We start from the raw sequence: 19,561 nt of genomic DNA on the forward strand, positions 1-19,561 counted from the left end.
CGCGTGGTGCGGCGCGAGCAGCGAGGTGAGGTGCGCCGGGTCCCGCGCGTGCAGCGGGCTCAGCGCGTGCAGCCCGCACAGCGCCACCACCTGTCCCAGTACACAAACATATACAGGGTATACTCACTGGTAGGGCAGCGCGTGGTGCGGCGCGAGCAGCGAGGTGAGGTGCGCCGGGTCCCGCGCGTGCAGCGGGCTCAGCGCGTGCAGCCCGCACAGCGCCACCACCTGTCCCAGTACACAAACATATACAGGGTATACTCACTGGTAGGGCAGCGCGTGGTGCGGCGCGAGCAGCGAGGTGAGGTGCGCCGGGTCCCGCGCGTGCAGCGGGCTCAGCGCGTGCAGCCCGCACAGCGCCACCACCTGTCCCAGTACACAAACATATACAGGGTATACTCACTGGTAGGGCAGCGCGTGGTGCGGCGCGAGCAGCGAGGTGAGGTGCGCCGGGTCCCGCGCGTGCAGCGGGCTCAGCGCGTGCAGCCCGCACAGCGCCACCACCTGTCCCAGTACACAAACATATACAGGGTATACTCACTGGTAGGGCAGCGCGTGGTGCGGCGCGAGCAGCGAGGTGAGGTGCGCCGGGTCCCGCGCGTGCAGCGGGCTCAGCGCGTGCAGCCCGCACAGCGCCACCACCTGTCCCAGTACACAAACATATACAGGGTATACTCACTGGTAGGGCAGCGCGTGGTGCGGCGCGAGCAGCGAGGTGAGGTGCGCCGGGTCCCGCGCGTGCAGCGGGCTCAGCGCGTGCAGCCCGCACAGCGCCACCACCTGTCCCAGTACACAAACATATACAGGGTATACTCACTGGTAGGGCAGCGCGTGGTGCGGCGCGAGCAGCGAGGTGAGGTGCGCCGGGTCCCGCGCGTGCAGCGGGCTCAGCGCGTGCAGCCCGCACAGCGCCACCACCTGTCCCAGTACACAAACATATACAGGGTATACTCACTGGTAGGGCAGCGCGTGGTGCGGCGCGAGCAGCGAGGTGAGGTGCGCCGGGTCCCGCGCGTGCAGCGGGCTCAGCGCGTGCAGCCCGCACAGCGCCACCACCTGTCCCAGTACACAAACATATACAGGGTATACTCACTGGTAGGGCAGCGCGTGGTGCGGCGCGAGCAGCGAGGTGAGGTGCGCCGGGTCCCGCGCGTGCAGCGGGCTCAGCGCGTGCAGCCCGCACAGCGCCACCACCTGTCCCAGTACACAAACATATACAGGGTATACTCACTGGTAGGGCAGCGCGTGGTGCGGCGCGAGCAGCGAGGTGAGGTGCGCCGGGTCCCGCGCGTGCAGCGGGCTCAGCGCGTGCAGCCCGCACAGCGCCACCACCTGTCCCAGTACACAAACATATACAGGGTATACTCACTGGTAGGGCAGCGCGTGGTGCGGCGCGAGCAGCGAGGTGAGGTGCGCCGGGTCCCGCGCGTGCAGCGGGCTCAGCGCGTGCAGCCCGCACAGCGCCACCACCTGTCCCAGTACACAAACATATACAGGGTATACTCACTGGTAGGGCAGCGCGTGGTGCGGCGCGAGCAGCGAGGTGAGGTGCGCCGGGTCCCGCGCGTGCAGCGGGCTCAGCGCGTGCAGCCCGCACAGCGCCACCACCTGTCCCAGTACACAAACATATACAGGGTATACTCACTGGTAGGGCAGCGCGTGGTGCGGCGCGAGCAGCGAGGTGAGGTGCGCCGGGTCCCGCGCGTGCAGCGGGCTCAGCGCGTGCAGCCCGCACAGCGCCACCACCTGTCCCAGTACACAAACATATACAGGGTATACTCACTGGTAGGGCAGCGCGTGGTGCGGCGCGAGCAGCGAGGTGAGGTGCGCCGGGTCCCGCGCGTGCAGCGGGCTCAGCGCGTGCAGCCCGCACAGCGCCACCACCTGTCCCAGTACACAAACATATACAGGGTATACTCACTGGTAGGGCAGCGCGTGGTGCGGCGCGAGCAGCGAGGTGAGGTGCGCCGGGTCCCGCGCGTGCAGCGGGCTCAGCGCGTGCAGCCCGCACAGCGCCACCACCTGTCCCAGTACACAAACATATACAGGGTATACTCACTGGTAGGGCAGCGCGTGGTGCGGCGCGAGCAGCGAGGTGAGGTGCGCCGGGTCCCGCGCGTGCAGCGGGCTCAGCGCGTGCAGCCCGCACAGCGCCACCACCTGTCCCAGTACACAAACATATACAGGGTATACTCACTGGTAGGGCAGCGCGTGGTGCGGCGCGAGCAGCGAGGTGAGGTGCGCCGGGTCCCGCGCGTGCAGCGGGCTCAGCGCGTGCAGCCCGCACAGCGCCACCACCTGTCCCAGTACACAAACATATACAGGGTATACTCACTGGTAGGGCAGCGCGTGGTGCGGCGCGAGCAGCGAGGTGAGGTGCGCCGGGTCCCGCGCGTGCAGCGGGCTCAGCGCGTGCAGCCCGCACAGCGCCACCACCTGTCCCAGTACACAAACATATACAGGGTATACTCACTGGTAGGGCAGCGCGTGGTGCGGCGCGAGCAGCGAGGTGAGGTGCGCCGGGTCCCGCGCGTGCAGCGGGCTCAGCGCGTGCAGCCCGCACAGCGCCACCACCTGTCCCAGTACACAAACATATACAGGGTATACTCACTGGTAGGGCAGCGCGTGGTGCGGCGCGAGCAGCGAGGTGAGGTGCGCCGGGTCCCGCGCGTGCAGCGGGCTCAGCGCGTGCAGCCCGCACAGCGCCACCACCTGTCCCAGTACACAAACATTACACTAGCTGACAATAGGCTAGATGACTCATTTTCATTTATGGTTTCAATCGATCAGGTTTGTTTTTAGGATCAAATGTCTATATGGAACCCATTGCATTTAAGCAATACGAAAGTCAGAAATGATAGTCAAAGTCCGACAGTCGTACTTCACTCGCGAAACGCTCCTAACAAAACGATAAGTGGCCGTGAGGTCACGGTCACTGAGAGTCCATCTCGAAGTATGGACAAAACAAGAAATTGCGTTTTTGTCGGTGAAATATTGCGTTTATGTATATAGTTGCTATACAATCTTTTTTGGATAAAATGTAAGGAATCAAATGGTATCCTTATTTATTTCCTTTTTGTAAGTTAAAAAAAATTAAATTTTGAAACTTTCAAGCCCTATATTTTCGTATTATTTTCATATATTATTTTAATATCCACATTATTGTGATAAATTGCTCATTTGCTATATATTTTACTTGATTTTGTTATAAAATTCAACATGTGTCGTCATCCGTATATAAGCAGTGGGGAGACACTCCTGACTTCGGGCAAACTCGGCTCCGCTCGGCTCAGCATTGCTCCGAGCAATTATTAGGGTTGGCACCACTTGACGTCCCTTTGCGTGCACGACCACAGATAAGATAATTACTTGATGTTTCACAACCCTAAATAGTCGAAAGGGATAGTGCCGTAAGTTAGAAAAGTTAAAATATCATGATTCGACCCTGAATCGCTGTCAAACTTCGGTTTTGTAAGAAGTGTCTTTTCTGTACGGTAGTACTATTACTTATTCTGTGATGTAAGGTCAATGTGGAGAAGACCGGCGTATAAACCAGCGGTCGGTAACCTTTTAGCAGCCAAGGGCCACATAGTAGGTAACGAAGTGGACGCGGGCCGCACTTTGTTAATATATATGACTTTATCAGACATTGTCGTTTGTCAATATTACATACAAAATAGCCAGGGAGGCTCGCGGGCCGCAAGTGACAGGTTCTCGGGCCGCAGGTTGCCGACCGCTGCTATGAACGATTCTTATTCTCACCTTCCTGGAATGCACGCAGATTGATATTGGGCTGTAGCCGCGCGCGTCAGTGACGTGTTTGGCGGTCAAAAGGTGAATCTTACCGGCACTCCGTAGTGCTTGGCCGCGGCGGTGACGGCGTGCAGCCCCGCCGCCCCCAGCGCCGCCCCGCCCGCTAGCGCCGCCTCCACGCTCACCACAACCTTTAAGGAAAATAACTAATTTACATTTTCAATAATAAGTATTGGTAATTTTAAAAAGAAAACCTATACAAAATATTTATTTTTTCCTAGCCTATTTTGGTGTCCCACTGCTGGGACCCAAAGGCCTCCCTTCGTTTTCTCCACTCGACCCTGTCATCGGCATTTTCCCACCATTTGGGGTAGAATGTGTCCAAGTCGTCCCGCCATCGGATTTCGGTCTGCCTAAACCCCGACCTGCACCGTCTATTGTGTTCCGTGGGTCCCACTCAGTAACCATTCTGGCCCACCTTTCTGGGTGCATGCGGCAGACATGTCCAGCCCAGTCCCACTTAAGCTTAGCGGTCTTGACGCCTACATCTACAACTCTAGTTCTGGAGCGTAGTTCCGTGTTTCTCGTTTACAAAATATTATATTTACTATTTTATAATCAGAGTTTGGACAATTTATCGCAAAAATAATAGTAAGTAGTATATAAATAAATAAATAAATATTAGGGGACATCTTACACAGATCAAACCTAGCCCCAAACTAAGCAAAGCTTGTACTATGGGTGCTAGGCGACGATATACATACTTATATAGATAAATACATACTTATATACATAGAAAACACCCATGACTCAGGAACAAATATTAGTGTTCATCACACAAATAAATGCCCTTACTGGGATTCGAACCCAGGACCATCGGCTTAGCAGACAGGGTCACTATCCACTAGACCAGACCGGTCGTCATATAGTATGGAACATGATACAATTTTATTTACAATTTTTAACTGCAGTTTTTGAGTATAATCTGGAAATATTATAAAGATACTGTGTACATAATATGAGTTAAACATCTTGTCCTATTTTTAGATAAATAGTTATTTACGATACAAGTGCGGAAAAGAGGAATAGAAATATTCCCACGTGTATCGTACAACGTTTTACAGTACATATGGCCCTTTAAACTTTTGACATACGCACGAAAAGTGCTATTTTACGCACTAGTGCGGGAAAATGGGACCATATGTACTGTAATAGTACATTTCAATGCAAGTGGGGAAAGTATGATATCAAGTACGAGTCCCGAGATGTCTTTTATGAGCCGTAGGCGAATAAAAGACACGGGTCAAGTAAATAATAACACTTTCACACGTACATTGAACGACGTTTCTTAATACATTTGCGAAAAAATCACAATTACACAAATATTGGTAACATCAGCATTGCACTTACAGTTACGAATTTTCCCTTGAACTTGAATGATTTTGTATATTCAGCACTATAAACTACGTTCAGCGTTGATTTACATTGCCAAAAGTAATCACATTAACTCATTTCATACAAAAACACTCTTACAGTTGCAATTTAAGATAATTATTTTGATACAACTAATAAATTTCAAGTGAAAATGGCGGGCGCCGGCTTTACTTTTGATTTTTTTCTGTTAACGTCAGCCAACGTGGCAATGATAGTTCCATTCAGCCAAATAATAAATTTCTTTTAAGTGAAATATCGTATTTTATAACGTTTTATTTATGTAATAACAAATAAATATTTACTTTATATCGTGTAACAATACTTTTTGTACGTAATAAATGTCTAATGGCAAAATAAAAATATATAAAGTTTTTGAACATCCAAACTCTTTGGTGTGGACGTATCGATTAAGGTCAGAATTAAATTTAAAAAAACCGGGCAAGTGCGAGTCGGACTCGCGCACGAAGGGTTCCGTACCATAATGAAAAAAAAAACGGAAAAAAATGCAAAAAAAAACGGTCACCCATCCAAGTACTGACCACGCCCGACGTTGCTTAACTTTGGTCAAAAATCACGTTTGTTGTATGGGAGCCCCATTTAAATCTTTATTTTATTCTGTTTTTAGTATTTATTGTTGTTATAGCGGCAACAGAAATACATCATCTGTGAAAATTTCAACTGTCTAGCTATCACGGTTAGTGAGATACAGCCTGGTGACAGACGGACGGACGGACGGACGGACGGACGGACGGACAGCGAAGTCTTAGTAATAGGGTCCCGTTTTACCTTTGGGGTACGGAACCCTAAAAAGCTGGAAAAGTAAAAAGCACTAGTTCGCAAAAAACAACTTTGCGAACGCTAAACAGCTACGTAAAGTAGCACTTTTTGAGCAACTGTATTAAAAAGGATTTTTGAGGGTTTTGCGATGATTTGTCCGATCACTGTATATAATATTTAATATTTGATTTAAACTTTCACGATTTTTACATATTGTAATTCAACAACGAGACAACAACATAATGACATTTAACAGAATAATTATATCAATCGTACATTATTATTTTGGATCAAATTATTTCAACTTATGTTAGTACGAATTACTCAGACTGATTAATATTACATCTGATTATAATTATAGGTACAATATTTTAATTATAAAATGATTATTACATCAAATGCATTGTAACATGTGTGAGATGTAACACGTAGGAATTGTACGTACCTATTAATATTATCATTTCTCCACTACCTAAAGATTGTCTGGAAGATCCCGCTACTATTCGCGTTACTATTTTTTTAGCGATAAGACCGCCTTCTGTTACCTCTGTCTTCATGTATTATGTACATACATCGGGGTTTTCGGTGCGGGAATGATATCGTGTATTTATACAGGGTGGAAAGGCACGACGATCCTTCCCGGAAGTATTAGGTCGTTTAAGTGATACAGAGACTATTGGTAATGGTAAGAATCGTTAATTGAGTAAAAAATAAAAATTGCAAAAATACTACTTTTTAACTGTGGTGATAACCCTATAGCATGTGCACATGACGGCTAGATTAAGGATCTCCGTCGGGAAAGCTCGGGACTTTACACTTTTTTCCGATCGTTGACAGTATCGCAATGATGTATGAATGACGCATAAATGTCAAATAAATCAAATGCATGCAAAAATATTACAATCAATTTTATTACTTTCTTAGATAATTACTTTTTTCCAATATTTAATACTATCTTCTTTTCACATACGGTGTTCAAATGTACCTCCGTGTATTACAACGCCGCCGCAGCCCGTACCCGAGTATGTCGATGCACATGCGATATAGTGTATGCTCTTCGTCATTTATCCTCCGCAGAAAGCACCAATTAGCCTTTGTCTCATTTCGTCCGCAGTTTCACATTCCGTTTGGTTTGGTACACCATATCTTTTACACAGCCCCACAAATTTAAATAGCCACGAGCATCTAACATTTTTATTTGAAGAATATGACATTCAATAAGTATAGTTCAATGAAAATTTAATTTCAAACATCAGACGTCTTGTCTATTTCCTACCACGCAAGAAGGTTTGTTAGTTTGGTATTGAAGAAGTATTTATTCTTGATTTATTCTTAGTATTTAATTTTTGCAAGTTCATTTGGTGCAACTAACACAACCTACTTGTTATTTTTAATTATTTTAGATAGTTTCCAATTATTCGAAAATAATTTTGTGAAACGTGTTAAGAAACTAAAACCTTTTTATCAGTCAAGGAAACCAGAGATATTTATAAGACGATTGCGTACTTTTGAGTGGTTGTCAATGTCACCATTTGAACTGTCGTTGTAAACAATGTTGTGGTTAGTATTATTAATATTAAGGAATAACATAACTATTTCATTCAAGTATTGAACAAGTGGAACCACTAAGAAAGCGAAAATCCTGCAATGATTCTTACCGTGCTGTAAGCAGACCTAAAAATGGTTAGATGGCAACAAATTAGCATAATTTCCTGTCGAATACTGATTGTTTACAAGTAAGTTCATTGACCCTGTCACCTGTTAGGGTTAGAACAAAGTAGTTTTTTGCGTGGATGTTTAAAAGGTCATAATTTAGAAACGGTTGCCCATATTAACATAGTTTCTATGGAGAAAATATAGAGCTTAGGCTAAACTATCTCCCATTTCCGGAAAGGATCGTCGTGCCTTTCCGCCCTGTATATAACTTCGTTTATTGTAAAATAATTACCAAATATGAATTAAATGTAGGTAGTAAGGTCCAAATGTGCTTAGAAATGTTAAATTAGTATCGGTTTTTACAGTTTTCACCTGTTATTTGGCTAGTGTAAAACATTCCCGCACCGAAAACCCCGATGTATGAATGTATGTCTCTCTGTAAATGTTTTATTGAGGTGGTGCAATAAAGAGGATTTGTATTGTATTGTACTGTATTGTATTGTATTGTATTGTATTGTATTGTACCTTATTGACGCGCGACATGACGGCGCACGCGGCGGCCGCGCCCAGCACCGTGACGGGCGTGCCGGCCGCGCTCAGCCGCGCCGCCATGGCGTGACACTGCAACACAATACGGGATTATTCTCCACCGTAAATTTAGTATGGCTTAAGGTGGGCAAGAAATAAATTCGACCAATCATAGTGTCGAATTGCGTATGTTTTGTCCCTCACGCCGCACGCGTATACCACTTCCATAGGATACTACCTTCTAAGAAGACATACGGCACTGTGCGTAAAGCAATTGTGAGTCAGGTGAAATTTGCTCGTGATCTTCCTGCAGGCGCACAAGTGATTGTGTATTTTCATCACCTGGCACTACTTTTCCCCCAAATAAAACGCCTGGCATTGTTATATTTGAATAAAATACATAATTAGTTATTATATCATACCAAACACAGAGCTCTATAAATTGCTCTAGAAACCACTTTGTTGCTCATCCACTCCCACACCCACCGCTAAACAGCTGCCAGGCGCCCGGATTTATTAATAATGATAGTATGGCATACTAACTAGAGGGACTTCGTTGCTCTATAAATTGCACACCTGTTGCCGTGGCTAGCTCTTAGACCAATAGAAAACACCCATGACTCCGGAACAAATATCTGTGTTCACCACACAAATAAATGCCCTTACCGGGATTTGAACCCAGGACCATCGGCTTCACAGGCAGGGTCACTACCCAAGTACCCACTAGGCCAGACCGGTCGTCAACTTATTATAAATATATTTTTCACATCACCTATTCGAAAAAGGGCTTTTTCTTCCCCGCTAGGAGGGATCAAAGTGGCACTTTTCTTCCCTGCTAGGAGGGATCAAAGTTGTACTTTTCTGTTCTAGGACACGATTTTTTCTTTCTTGCATACTATTTTTTTTGGTAAAATAATACATATTTTGGAACATAACAATTTTCTCATAGTTGATGTGAAAAGCAGTATGTGTCACACGGTATCAAAATTATTTCGTCTTGGGCGTTAACACTTGAATCCCACATTACGCTCAGGATTCTACTTTAGACTCCCTTACTACGTTCGGGATTCTATTGTAGAATCCATCGCTTCATTCAGGATTCAATGTACGCCCTTGACGGAAATATATCATTTTGATCCCTTGTAACACAAACTACTATTACCTCGGCAACGTCGGTCCCTTCAGCTAGTAGCAGTCTGTAGCGGCGCGCGGACCGCAGGAACCGCTCGGTCAGTTTGCTCGCCCCGTACGTGAGGATCATCTCGTCTGCTTGCACGTGCTCCTTGGCCTGCGAGCTTATGGCGGCGGCCGTGCCTTCCAGTTCTGTGCGTAACTGGGGAAAAACAGGTGGTCAATCCATACTAATATTATAAAGGCGAAAGTGTGTCTGTCTGTCAACAGACAGACACAGAACCAGTGACAAGTATTGATGTCAATTGCTGCTCTTTTATAAGTTAATCATAATATAAAAGTAAGAATAATCCAAATATAAGCTATTAATAAATAATGATCCTTACAATACGATATCCTTTACGCGCTAGGAGGATGTAACCAAACGGAGACACCTGGTCTGTAATTTTCTGTACAAAACAGCCGACACAGCCAAACAGCCGATTTTTTGCACGTCAATTGTATACGTAATACGGTATCAACCTCTTCACGCTTAAGCCGCTAAACCAATTTTGTTGAAATTTGGTATAGAGGTAGTTTGAGTCCCGGGTAAGGACATAGGATAGTTTTTATGTCGGAAATCATCCCTGAAGAGAGTGGAAAGTGTGGTGGAATTGAAAGAGTTAATGAATTGCCTAATAATTGAAGTAAGCAATGCGCGAATTGAATTATTGCTATTAGCATTATCCAGGCGCTACTAATTCCACGCAGACGAAGTCGTGGGCTAAAGCTAGTAAGTAAATAAATATTATAAGCAAAGCAACACATGATATAAATTATATTAAATAAATAGTAAATATCTGGGAGACCAAGCTTCGCTCGGAAAACATATAAAAACTCAAAAATGCGTTTTCCCAGAGATAAGACCTAGCTAGATCGATTTTTCGCCCCCAAACACCCCCATCTAGACTTCATCGAAATTGTACGAGCCATTTCCGAGATTCCCAAAATATATAAATAAATTTACCAGAATTGCTCGTTTAGAGGTATAAGGACTATAAGGTAATAATTACCTACACGATTCATGAGATACAGCCTGGTGACGGACAGACAGACGGACAGTGGAGTCTTAGTAACAGGGTCTCGTTTTTACCCTTTGCGTACGGAACACTAAAAACTATTTCACCACACCAACCCGAAGCAAATGTTGAATGTAAAATATGAAACAAAATCAAACCAAATCAAATCCAAATGAATGTTATTAATTATCATCCAAAATTACCATTTAAAAGTAAATTCTACCAGCGAACATAAGAAACAACTCAAAATTTGCATTCGATTACTTTGCCTCACATGTGAATAAAATGCAACTTTGCTATCAGTTTTTGAAGAGCAAAGTGAGCCTTTCCGAGCTGGTGTGGTGAAAAAACGATTACCTCGGCCACATGTTCCCGCACCGGCTCCCTGAGGTCCTCGGCCATGGCGGTGGTGGTCGCGCGGTGGTGGCGCGGCTGCACGCGCACGAGGCGCGCGAGCGACGCGTCGCCGTCGGCGTCGGCGCGCGCCTCGTCGCGCAGCGCGCGCAGCACGCGCCGCGCCATGTTGGCGGCGCCCGGCGCGCCCGGCAGCGCGAGCGACATCAGCCGCCCCGCCGCGCGGACCACGCTGCACAACCCGCTGCAACGAAACCACCGTAAAACCTTCCAAAAACAGCTAGCCATACGCGTACGGATTTGCCCGCCGGTACTGCCCGAAAGATGTGTCCGAGGACCGCACGGGATTGTTATGCCGTTTAGAGTTCTTGCTAAATTGAAAATTCTATAGCGTAAGTATTGAACTACCGATTTAGCTAGGACCCTAAATGGCGCAACAATCGCGGAACGTGATGGTACTTTTGTCTTTTCGGCTCTTTAACCCTTAAAGCGTTTCTGTAAACATACACGTAGCCATATTCATTAGCCAAACTTATAACACCCCATTTGTAGCAATAAAATAATTATCTTTATACTTTTTTTATTTGCCATTGCAAAATGTTTAAACAAGCAAGACACTTACATCACAGTGGTGTTGTCAGATTCGTTGATGATCTGCTCCAATAGGGTGACAGTGGCCAGAGCTATGTTGTTAGATCCCTCAATCTTCCTGTAATACAAGGTACAAAAAAATCAATGCAATCAGTACCGTCTTTACCATAAGGACACACCGGGCCCGTGCCCGGGGCCCCCATCCTCAGGGGGCTCCGAAGGACAGACAGTAACAGTATATTTGATTACCCTTAATAAATAGAAGATAATAGTAGAAAAATGTTATTTAAATCGCTTTCTTTACTTTCCAAAAGGGCCCCAAATTCTTATGTATCCCAGGGGCTCCAGCATAGTTTATGATACCCTTGAATGCAATGTTTACATATGAAACTCATAATACTTTATTCATAATACTTTATTGTGACCATGGAAATATACATGTTGGAAAAAAATAACTGCATTCCCATTGCCAAGGAGGTTATGGGATCATACTGAGCCACTTTTACTATGGGACCTACCAATGAATCGCGAAAAAAATTTACCCTCCCATTGAAAATGGACCAGCCAAAATGTAAGAAACAGCCAATTTTTTTTTCGCAATTTCGGGTTTGGACCCGTAGTAAAAGTTACTCAGTATAATTCCAAAACCTCCCTGGCAATGGGAATGCAGTTATTTTTTAGCCACACTGTAGAAGTTACACAATATTATCAACAGTTTCACATGGGCCCTGTTCAGGCAAAGCAAGGATATAATTATGTACATAATATATTATCACTAGAATATTATATAAATACACAATAATCTTAAAATGTCATAATTAAGAAATTGTAAACTAAGTATAGTCATTTGAAAGAAAAATAAAAATCATCCATAAAATTCATTAAATAAAATTTTTATATCAAAATTCAAATCCACAATTCTTTATAAATTTAAGACAAAAACAAAATAACAAAACAATGCAGACTAAAAATGAATTATTAAATGTGATGTCAAATATCATTATCTAGTCGCTCAGGAGTAAGGCTTTTGGTAAAAATCTTAAAATAAGTTGCCTTAATAGAAAGGTGGGAAGGAGGGGGGGGGGGGGGGGGGGGGGAGTTGGGGAAACCCCCCCTCCAACTTTCTCCCCGCGGAAATGCTTGATTTCTGAATTATTCATAATTTCATAGTTATAATTTGAGGTTATGACAGTGCCAAAGATTGGGTTATTCACAGATGGTCTAGAACGCAAAATGACTAGTGTAATATTTTGGCTATATCACTTTTAGTCTACATCGCGAACGGTCCAGAACGCAAAATGCCTACATCATTTTCGTCGTTTTATCTTTATGTTAGCGATGTCGACGGAGCCCCGCTGTCGCGGGACTCCTATTCTGTGCTGTTTGGCCTTCGGCCTTTTGAAGATAACTAACGAACCTAACCTACCCTAGTGATATAAAAAAGTGGTAACTTTGCGTTCTAGACCGTGCGCGATGTAGACTATAAGGGATATAGGCAAAATATTCACTAGTCATTTTGCGTTCTAGACCGTCTTAATATTCAATGATCACCCAAAAAAAAATCTTATTTGCGGCAGCTAAAATTGCTTTAAATCAATTTAAAACAACCCAAAACAACCCCTCATAGCGTCAGTTATCCTCAAATAAGGCGACTTATTTTAAGATCCAACCCAGGCTTTTATACTGGTGAGGTTTAGAAAAAAAAAACCTTTCGAACTTAACGTGTTACTTAAATCTATCTATCAGCATTTATTCAAAAACTTTTGATACTAAACTGACCAATGACACTCATAGGATGATGAAATATTAGATATGTTCAATAAATACCGGAGCACATATTAAATGATAAAGACTTAATATATAAAAGCTCGAAGCCGTGGGTTCGTCTATATTCTTAAAATAATCAATTTATTGCCTTAAATTGCTAAATACAGCATTTTTTCTGTATGCCACGCACGTACCCGTTTCGGACATCTGACACAAATTTCGCCACCAAATCGACGTGTTTCTCGTCAAGGTCCTGCACTACAGTATCTGAAGGCGACATTATGCACAAAAATTTGTTAAACAAAACAAATAATTGAAAAAAAAACCCTAAATGAAGTAAATATAACCTCAAAATGTAACAATGTCTTTGACACACGGACGTAGAGAGTAAACTGGATAGTGTACACTGGCCAAAAAGTGTGTCCACATGAAAGGTCAAACCTGAGCCCTCCATCTCTTTCTAATTAGGGTGACCATAAGTCATATGAATGTGGGATATTAGCATAAGATGGAATGTATAGTTTGGCCAGGATCTTTTCTCATTCGTGCATAATCAGAGAGAATCATACTGTATTTTCCCTATGCTAGTATAATTGCCCCAGAAAAGAGATGGATATAGTTTTTTTCTCTTCTGTAAAACGCTTCACACAACCTTACTTAATTTAGTCGTTATAACAGCTTTTAGTCATTATAAAAGCTGTTACTGATGGGATGGGCGTATTGAATCGCGATCATGGTCGATTGTGAGGAAGGTGGTCCGCCGTACGTCCATCAAAAACACAGCTATAAGAGAGAGCGAGACAGATATCCAGGGTGGGGTAAAACATTGTACTAGGTATCTAGGTAATTCGCAAATCGTGTCGATTAAAAAACACTGCCTTCGGTCGTGTTTTAATTTATCACCACTCGTTACGAATTTAATTCCTACTTTCAACACTTGTACCGCAAATAACTTTATATTAATACTATACCGACATTACCGACTAGTTATCGATACTAGTCATTTTGTCAAGCCCTAGCGTAGCGTAGCGTAACAATGTATGTTTATACACGAAATTATCTTGATTATTGACTAAAATAATAAAATATTAGCACACAACGAAATAAAAACTTACATTTAACTGTGTAAACCGGCATCTTACACTATTTATGCTCCTCATAATTTAACAAAATACCTATCACTATTAGTGTCCGACCGAAGGTTCGGTTTCGGTATCGGTTTCGGCCAGTTTCGGCCAAAAAATCATGTTTCGGCTGTAGTTTCGGTTTCGGCCAAAAAACGGCCGAACCTTTCGGCCGGGCCGAAACTTACGAAATGGTACTTCGTACTATGAAACTAAACTATGTGACAAAGACCAAAAGTTGGGGAATAAGTAGGACAACAATATTTATTAATATGTACCTACATATACTGATTAATGTATAGGTACAGAAATTAATTGGTTTATTATAAAACACAATTCCACTAAAGAGGGCGCCACTAGACGGTTGACGCAGTCTTAAGAGGCTGTTAATACCTATAACGCGCACACTGTCTAATTGTATCGGAGTAAATGAGATTAGCACTGTCGCATGTTACTGGGCCTGGGCAAAGGAATAATAAGAAAACTCATCATCTTCCTCGCGTTATTCCGGAATTTTTGCCACGGCTCATGGGAGCCTGGGATCCAATTGACAACTAATCCCAAGAATTATCGTAGGCACTAATTTTTACGAAAGCGACCGCCATCAGACTGATCTTCGAACCCAGAGAGTAAACTAGGCCTTATCGGGACTAATCCGGCTTCCTCACGATGTTTTTCCTTCACCGAAATGCAAATAGTAGGTAAATATCAAAATTATATTTAGTATAAAAGTTCCGAAAAACTCATTGGTACGAGTACGTCAAGAGTACGTGGCCGGGGTTTGTACCTTGCGACCTTCGGATTGAAAGTCGCACAAGCGCTCAAATTCGCTCTCGCTGCGCTCGCGTTTTTGTTTCACCCTGTATCTACAATCATGTTGGCTTGACTGGTGAATGAATAGAGTTAGACCAAGAAAATTCTGCAATTATTTTGATAGCAAACGCAGTGCAACTAGTGCAAATGTTATTTATACGTCATAATTTCATAGAAGTTTTGACGTTTAAAATAACACTTGCACTGCGTGTGTTATCAAAATCGTTGCAGAATTATCTTGGTCTAACTCTAGTAATTTTCTTAAAAAACTGCTTAAGTAACATCAATTTCAAGGGCATTGGGTGTTGACAGCCCCATAATATGTGTGTAAAAGCGGTTTTATGACATTTTTTCAACGATTTTAACAAGTCTACAAAAGGTTCGGTTTCGGTTTCGGTTTCGGCCGAAACTAGAGCCAAAGCCGAACATTCGGTTTCGGTTTCGGTTTCGGCAAAAAAACATGTTTCGGTCGGACACTAATCACTATCAATATCATACTCATGGTGTGTTCATAATAGTGTTCGACCGAAGGTTCGGTTTCGGTTTCGGTTTCGGCCAGTTTCGGCCAAAAAATCATGTTTCGGCTGTAGTTTCGGTTTCGGCCAAAAAACGGCCGAACCTTTCGGCGGGGCCGAAACTTATGAAATGGTACTTCGGACAAAGACCAAAAGTTGGGGAATAAGTAGTACAACAATATTAATACATACCTACATATACTGATTCATGTATAGGTACAGAAATTAATTGGTTTATTATAAAACACAATTCCACTAATGAGAGCGCCACTGGACGGTCGACGCAGTCTTAAGAGGCTGTCAATACCTATAACGCGCACACTGTCTAATTGTATCGGAGTGAATGAAATAGCACTGTCGCACGTAGCCGTTGGCCGAGTGTCAGCTCGGCCCGAGTCGAACGATGTCTTTTTCGCTCTTATTCACTCACTTATTCAGTCATTTTTCTATCTATGGCAAATTTTAAGCGAGGCTAAAGGCTACGCTCAACTACTGGCGCAAAGTTGATTTTCTCAATAGTTAATATTTTGCGAAGCTGAACAGCTGACTATTGATTAAAAGGAAGAAAAAAGCATTAAAAGTGTCCCCAGTACAGTTTTTCATACGAATGCTCGACCTTAGCCTCACTCTTTACCTCAATTTACCATTGGTTTGTGTTCCACATGTCCTATACTTCAGCTTAGCCTTTGGCCTCGCTGCGCCATGCTCGGCCTGCGGTCTCGCTTTTTAATACAATGGACATTGATTGGAGTCTGTGCTTAACTACTTATCCTGAAGCCTGAAGCACGGCTTTGACTTCGCATGAAAGTTCGCCTCACTGGGGCACTTGAGACTTTTAGGCCCAGGTGAAGATCGGTACCCGGCCTTGCGATATTGTTACCAAAAAATTTCGCGCTCGCTGCGCTCGCGTTTTTGGTTGCTTTTTTGGTTGACCCTCTATCTACACGTTAGCTTGACTGGTGAATGAATAGAGTTAGACCAAGAAAATTCTGCAATGATTTTGATAGCATACGCAGTGCTACTAGTGCAAATGTTATTTATACGTCAAGTTTTGACGTTTAAAGTAACACTTGCACTGCATGTGTTATCAAAATCGTTGCAGAATTATCTTGGTCTAACTCTAGTAATTTTCTTAAAAAACTGCTTAAGTAACATCAATTTCAAGGACATTGGGTGTTGACAGCCCCATAATATGTGTGTAAAAGCAGTTTTATGACATTTTTTCAACGATTTTAACAAGTCTACAAAAAGTTTCGGTTTCGGTTTCGGCCGAAACTAGAGCCAAAGCCGAACATTCGGTTTCGGTTTCGGCAAAAAAACATGTTTCGGTCGGACACTAGTTCATATACGCGATGACATCCCTTTTGCATACTTAAGCTATTCTTTAAGCGTAAGCGTCATCGTAGATCTGTGATTGCAACAAAATTTTCAAATTTTCCGTCTTTGTATACTGACGGAAATGTGTGTCCAATCTATATAGAATCGATTACATATATATATAAATAGTTAGAATTAACGTTTCAGTAATTAAATATTATGTAAGTATAAATATGAGTCTGTAATGTCTAAGGACTTTTGATTTAATTTTTGGCAATTATATAGCTCTCATTACTATTTGTATGTCTTTCCCATCACGGAACAATGGTGTGACCTTTGGGAGGCGTGCGCGGAGCCGAAGCCAACACGTAGAGGCCCTTTTGACACTTTAATGAAATTTAAGGGGTACACCGAGCGGATGCTGCACTTACCCGTGTCATGGGACGCACGCAGAGGCAGCACCCGCCAGGGTGTAAGGGCTATTGAGAGTTGATGGAATCTAAAATGAACTAGGTTATTGGGTGAAAGCGATGGACTAAGTACTGAGCTATGGGGTAAAAAACCGGACGCCTGCCTAATAAAACGGTATGCAATTTTATTTCCGGCAGACGGTGACTCGCCCTTACAAGATGGGCCCCCACAAAAAGCGACATCTAGGATGGCTCAAGAGCAACACCGATGTGAGCGGCTCAGGGGTGTCAAGAGGTGTGCGCCGCTTTCTACCCAGTGGCTGTTAACAGCCACTGTGCCAACTCGCGTCTTATGCATATTTCACTTCCACCCCTGGAGCTTATAGCTCTAACGACTCCACTCTGGCCGGCCGGCTAAGGCAAGCCAGAGGCAGAGAATCCTGTCTTACCCACCCTATTACATGAATCGAATAATCAAACATGCCGAAATAAGTATATTTTAATTTATTTATTAGTATACTATTTTGGGTAAACTTATTTTTATATTAAGTACGTAATAACAATTCTGTAAGACCGATCCAAATCGTACCGATATCGTAGTCACCCTAATGAGTTTGACAATGTTTTCTTGTATTGTACACGTGTGTGTGTGTGTGTGTGTGTGTGTGTGTGTGTGTGTGTACACGAAAAATATGTCATCAAGTTGGGGATACCAAAATAATATTCAAAGTTACTAATATTTCTACCATATTCAATTTAATGTTTTTTTTGTTGTGCACATGCTTGGTTTAATCAGTTAATAATTTTGACATCATAATGATTAACAAATTACTTAATAGATATCAGAACTGTAATCGGAATATAGCACTAAAATAGTATAAGAAGGTAATTACTTTGGGGTCATCCATTAATTACGTCACACGAATTTCTAGGTTTTTTTTACCCCTCCCCCCCTCCTTGTCACACTTGGTCACATTTGGCAAACCCCTCCCCCCTGGTGTGACGTCACATTTCTTCAACGAAATCGGCAAATATTTATTTACCATTTTATCAAAATATTTTTGACAAAAGAAATATTAGTAATTTTATAACCCAAAACTGATTAAGAAATAAAATTAAACGAATAAAAACGATTATCGTTTCAAAACCTTGTTATTTAAATGATAATTAGCGTATAAAATAATTTAAATACATTTTCGGTTACTGATGAAGTTAATGTGACGTCACAAAGTTTATGACTCCCCCCTCCCCCTTGTCACAACATGTCACATTTTCTTGATCCCTCCCTCCCCCTAAACGTGTGATGTAATTAATGGATGACCCCTTTCAGTAGTATATTGATATAAACACTGCCACAATGGTATCTTTTTTACATTGGCAACATGTGCGAGTGAGACACGGGGCTCTGGTTTTTCTATCTCATGTGGACCGTTTTCTCTAGTCTGGTACGAACAACTTTCTAGCTCGGTAATAAGGTTCAATTTTAGTATGACAAAGAAAATGACAGCTCGCTCCCGCTTAATATATAACTTCCTGCTCGAGCCGTGTAAACATGGTGTAAACCAAGCACAAGAAAACGTTTATTTTATAGTCTGTGCCATGGAAGTTGTCAATGTCATATTGACATTTCCGACTATCCGTCGAGGGCTCACCGCTTGCATTGTATTGATTGTTAAACTTTTATTTTCTCAAGCTACTTAATACTTATTGTCTTATTCAGTCTTAGATCGGCTATCATAATAAACATTTCTTCTCATTTTCTCTTACGTATTATATCTCTGCTTCGATAGTCTTTGATACACAATAAAAAATCGTAATCGTACAACTTTCTGTATACATCGGCATATATAGTTGTCATCAATGCAAGTGTAATTTGTTGAATTTTATAGATTTGCGTACCAACAGTAGCCGTGCAGGACTGATTTGACTTTAAATAGGAATAGATAGCTCACAGAACGCGCCGTCTCATCGCCTTCGCCCGTAGCATCGCCTAATACCGTATACCGGGTTCACAGGCCGCTACAGGCGGTCCCTATAATGGATACGCACGGTGCGGGTGCGTGCGAGGTGTCTGTGGAGTTTGCACGCGTGAAGGAGGAAGCTGAAGAAGTGCCGGTGGAACCAGAACACAGTATGTTTGATCAAATGTGTTTGTTTGTTATTCTATTTTCATGAAAAGATATTAATTGTTGTCAATTTTGAGTAATTGTCTTAATATTTTTTGCGTAGTTTTTATAATTTTAGTGATTAATATGTAATTAATATGTACAACTTATACAGCGTGGAACATTTCTTGAGACTGAGCTGAAAGGATAGTGTTATCTAAGTGATAT

This window comes from Cydia splendana, chromosome 26, assembly GCF_910591565.1.
Source record: "Cydia splendana chromosome 26, ilCydSple1.2, whole genome shotgun sequence".
Classification (NCBI taxonomy): domain Eukaryota; kingdom Metazoa; phylum Arthropoda; class Insecta; order Lepidoptera; family Tortricidae; genus Cydia; species Cydia splendana.